Source organism: Corvus brachyrhynchos, unplaced genomic scaffold, assembly GCF_000691975.1.
Source record: "Corvus brachyrhynchos isolate BGI_N302 unplaced genomic scaffold, ASM69197v1 scaffold28, whole genome shotgun sequence".
Lineage (NCBI taxonomy): Eukaryota > Metazoa > Chordata > Aves > Passeriformes > Corvidae > Corvus > Corvus brachyrhynchos.
Genome location: NW_008246058.1, coordinates 8839337 through 8844657, shown reverse-complemented (window position 1 = coordinate 8844657; position 5321 = coordinate 8839337). Strand labels below are relative to the sequence as shown.

Here is a 5321-nt window from a genome sequence, read left to right as displayed (position 1 = left end):
AGAGTTTTTCATCCTTCCCACATCTCCTTCAGAAACTGCAGAAAGATTTAGTCACATTTATGTCCTCAATTTTGTAGGACCTAAGTTTTTGCTTCTTTGACATAAATGTGCATGCTTAGATAAGGGGGGTATCACAAAATATTTTGCCCAGAAGATCAGTAGGTACCACAGGAGACAGAATATTAGCTGTTAAAAAGACAAATATTTCCAATTATTTTCAAAATTTTGTAAAATTACTAATATTTTTAAAGTTTTCCTGACAGTGTCATGAATTACATTCATGCTCCATGTATTCTTCAAAACCTGATAGAATTTGTGAGACTCTTTTGTCAGAATATGAAAAACTATTTTTTTTCTTGTCCTCTTTATTACTCCTTGCTTTTGTTCTGAACAGTACTCAATCCTATATATTGAGATATTTATACAGGAAATACATATAAATTGGCCCTCTACACAGAAAACATGTTTTCTCCAATATCTTCTTAGCCTCACTTCAATTCTCCAAAGTGAATTTTAATGAATTATAATTGTTCATTTTTCTACTGAGTTTCCGTATTGTTATGTTTTAGACTTGCACTAATATAGTTTGGATTAATTATTTCTTTAAAACTGATTATAGTCCTGTCCATGATACTTAAATAAGGTGTCCTTTATTTTCTTCTTGCTATATCTGCTAATTGACTGGGCATGTAAAGATAACTGCTAATACCAGTAGTTTTTCATGCCTGAGACAAACCTGCTGCTCTTTTTCTTTTAGAAGACAAAGGATCACAACTACTGTTACGTTAAGGAAGAGGTAGAACTTGAAAGAATGATGATATCTTCTGGTATTGGAGGTGTTGCAATCTTTGCATGAGCTGCATTGCTGCAACATGCATCAACAGCTGAAAACATAATGATCTTCAGAAGTTGTTCCTGGTTTTATGTTTAGTATTGGGCTTGCCTGCTCAGCTGTAGAAACAAATATCATGCTGATATTTGAAGCAATCTTACAATAAGTTTAATTTGAAATAAAAATGTTACAAAACTGGGTTCACAGGAATACTGCAGAGTGTAACTATATATTCCTAAAGGTATTGCCCTAATGGGCCATAACCTCTGTACTGAGCTTGCCAGGCCCCAGGACCAATGCTTAGCAGTTATGCTCTGTTATGGTATGACCTACCTGCAGTCATGCTTTACTTGGCTTAGCTGTGACAACAGTTTGTCCAAACGTCTAAGTGTCTATGACTAATTTGTTTTACTTTTATCTGTTTTTGTGTGCTACAACCACAATTTTAGGTAAAAAGCAGCAGCAAGCACTTTATGTAGAATGGGATAGTTTAAATTCTAATATAACTGATGCAGTGTAGAAAAACACAGGCCTGTTACAGTATCAGAGTCCTTCAGAAGTCAAGACATAACATACAGCTTTAAAAACTCAGCCATGGTCATTAACACTATGCAGACATGGATCTAGACAAAATGGGGTTTAGGGATAACAAAAATAATATATGTAAGAGACACAATATTTAGTGAACTTGGATGTAAAGTGGAGCTGCAGAATGATAAAGAAAGAGTAAAGGTATAAAAATATATTAGCAAACATGACCCCAGGTATATCCCATGCCAAGAAAAAAGAACCATCACTGTTGAAGAATGGTTAGAGGATCAGGGACATGGATCATTGATAAAGCCAGATCAATAACAGAGCTGTACAAGCAAAGGCCTGCATGAGCAAAGGCCTGCATGAGAAAATGCCTGCATGAGAAAATGCCTGTGTGAGAACCAAAAGGGAGTTTTAAGGAGGTACAGTGCTGTGCTCATAAGATGTACTGACCATGAGAAGGGAGGGAGAACTTTGATTTCTCAAGTCAAAAACATAAATAATAGAAGCTTGCCAAATGTAGCCTTTTATCTAACCCAATTATGTAGAAGTAAGAATGCGTTTTCGTAAGTTTAAACCAATCAAAGAACTGATGAGCATATACTCTCATACTATATAAGTGCCTCTGTATTGCAAATAAACTAAGCTTGCTTTATTAATCACATTGATTGTCTGCATGTCCTCCCCCGCCGAAGTCAGCAAGTCATCACTATGAACATCATTTTCCTACCAGTGACAGATGGTACTGGAAGCTCACTGTGACTGCATCATTACCACCACAGTGGCTTGGGCAGATGTATGGTTCACTGGGTAAAAAACCGGCTGGATGGCTGAGCCCAAAGAGTGCTGGTAAATGGAGTGAGATTCAGCAGGTGACTGTTCACAAGTGTATTTAGGCTGGTCCTGTTTAATACTTTTATCAATGACCTGGAAGAGGGGATTGAGTGCACCCTCAGACAAGTTTGCAGGCAACAGCAAATTGGGCAGGATTATTGATCTGCTGGATGGTAGGAAGGCTCTGCAGAGGAATCTGGAGAGGCTGGATTGATGAGCTGAGTACAACTGTATGATATTCAACAAGGTGAAGTGCCAGATCCTGCACTTTGACCCATGTAAGTGCAAATGCTGAAGCATGTCCAAAGAAGGTCAACAAGGATGGTGAAGCACAAGTGTAATGAGGATTGGCTGAGACAGTTGTGAGTGTTTGGCCTTGAGAAAATGAGGCTGAGAGGAGACCTTATGACTCTCCGTAACCACCTGAGAAGAGATTGTAGTAAAAAGGGTGTTGGTCTTTTCTCCCAGGTAACAAGCATAAGGACAAGAGTAAATGGTCCCCAGTTGTGCCAGGGGAGGTTTTGATTGGATACTATAAAAAGGATTCTTCATGGCAAGAGTTTTTAAGCATTGGAATACACATAAAAAGGAGGTAGCTGAGTCGCTAAGTAGCCAAGTCACCGTACCTGGAGGTATTTAAAAGATGTGGCACTTAGGGACATGGTTTAGTTGTGGACTTGGCAGTGTTAATGACTGGACTCGATGATCTTAGAGGTCTTTTCCATTCTAAATAATTCTATGATTCTATGAGCCAGGCAACCAATTGAAGGGTGAACATGACACTGTGAAAAAGAGACAAAAACTTTGAGTGTGTGTTACAATTTTAATTGTGCTATTATTACTATTACATAAAATTTTTCTTTAAAGATTTTTTTTCTATTTAGATTTTTATTCTTGCCTTTCTGTCGTTAGATTTAGACTAGCAATGATTCTTGAATGGGACTGTTAAAATTTCATTTACAGTTATAAATTATTAGCTTTGCATGCATCTATCTATCTATCTATCTATCTCAATCTATGTGTTTTCTGTTAACCTTAGACCTCATCACAAGAAAAACATCAACCTGTTGGAAGAAATCCAGAGGAGAATCACTAAGTTGATTACAGGGTTGGAACACCTCTCCTGTGAAGACAGACTGAAAAAGTTATGGCTGTTCAACCTGACGAATAGGAGACTCTGGGAAGACCCTAGAGCAGTTTCCAGTACATAAAATGAGCTTAAAAGAAGGCTAGATAAGGACTTTTCACATGGGAATGAAGTGATAGAACAAGGGCCAGCAGCCTTAAGCTGAAGGAAGGAAGGTTTAGATTAGATATTAGGAAGAAATTATTTACTATAAAGGTGGTGGAGCACTGGAACAGGTTGCCCAGAGAGGAGGTAGACTCCCAGCCCCTGGAGTTGTTCAAGGCCAGGCTAGATGGGGAGCAATTCTGACTCTTTTTCTTATTTTAAGACAATTGTATGGGGTGGACACTCCAAAAATTAGTTACCTCCCCTTTATAGTTTTAACCACTGCCCTTTCACCAATTAGGCAAGTAGATTTAAATGAATGCAAGAAGATAAAAATGAAAAAAAAACCAGTTTGCTAAAGATCAAACAGCAACAACCAAGATAACAGTAATAATCACAAGATACAAAGGTGTTAAATCCCATGGACTGTCCAGGAACAAAGAAAACAAGATGGCAGATAAGCCACTCCCCCAGGATAGCGGCCACCATAGCCGACAGCATGGATCAGAAGACAAAGACAGTATGGTGGAGAAGCTCCTTCCTCAAAATGGCAGCTGCTTTGGAATACCCTGTTGTGCCAGTTTGAGACAAATTTGGAGGAAAATATCCTCTGATAGAAGGCAGGTTACAATCACCCTCCCCCACCAGGTTTGGGTGAAAAAAAAAAATTCCTCAGAGGAAAATGAAAGGAAAAAACTATTTATTTAACAAACACAATGCACAATGGGAAAAGAATAATGCTATATAATAAAACCTATTGGTGTGGAGAGAAACCTGGTAAATTCTCAGAATCCTTGTGGGTGTGGCTTTCTCCTCATCGGAGCTGGGTCGGCTTGGGCCCCTCCAGGCTGAGGTGTAAGGTCTCCCAGCCAATGCTTTGGTATTGTTGAACAGTCCAGAAGAGAAGAAGAAGAAACCAGAGTTCCAGGAAAACTTGCTTTAGTTAACAAACAAAAAGTTACCTAGAAAGGAAAAGGAATGTAATTCTCCTTCCTGCTGCAGAAGTGGAGCAGCTGAACAGGAGAAGCCAGCTTATCTGTGTTTCAAACACAGCACCAAAGGAATTCCACTGGCTCTTACCCCTCTCCCTTAGCCAGTGTCGCGGGTTCGGTTTGTAACCGGGCGGAAACACCAATTTAGTGTAGTGGTTTGGTCCAAAATACTCATTACTGTTTATCTGCTGTGAGATAAGAATTAGGAGAAATGCAAAGCAGGCACCAAACTTGAAAGAATATAAAGAAGTTTATTAACAGACCTAAAAGAAGAAAAAAAAAAAAAAAATTATACCACCTTCAGAACTCTCCTCCTCCCCCCACCTTCCTCCCTTCTCCCACTGACAATGTGAAAAGACAACCCTTAAGATGTTCAGTCTGTTTACCACTTCCATAATAACCTTGTTCAGTCCATTTCCATTTAGAAAGAGAAGTCTCTTCTTGCTCATGCTATGAAAACATTATCACAACGAGACAGCCGCCCACTTCCAAATATTGTTCAGTCCATTTAGGAAGAGGAGTCTCTCTGCCTGCGTGTGAGTCCTTTCCCCCGACTTGCAGCTTTTCCCGCAACTGCTTTCGAGGGTCCACTCTTGAAGTTTTTTGGGGTACAATTTTAAGGTTGAGCCGTTCAGAAACAAAAACAGAGGCCCTTCTCCTTCCCTGGGAGCAAAGGGTCTTCATCATCTTCATCGTTAGGACTATCTCTGGGAGCATCTCTAGGAACTGAGGTTTTCTCCTTTCCCATTTGGAGCAAAAGTCCTCATCTGGTTCATCTCTAGGGACTGAGGTTTTCTCCTTTCCCGTTTGGAGCAAAAGTCCTCATCTGGTTCATCTCTACGGACTGAGGTTTTCTCCTTTCCCATTTGGAGCAAAAGTCCTCATCTGGTCCATCTCT

At 39.5% G+C, this 5321-nt stretch overlaps 1 long non-coding RNA gene across 1 annotated transcript; it reads right to left on the bottom strand.

The window, feature by feature from the left end:
* Positions 1-4114: 4114 nt before the first annotated feature.
* LOC108449575 lies at positions 4115-4603 on the bottom strand. The gene is made up of 2 exons (XR_001865790.1): positions 4512-4603; positions 4115-4393 (listed from the first exon to the last, which is right to left on the bottom strand). It is a non-coding gene; the product is annotated as an uncharacterized LOC108449575 (long non-coding RNA).
* Positions 4604-5321: the final 718 nt, after the last annotated feature.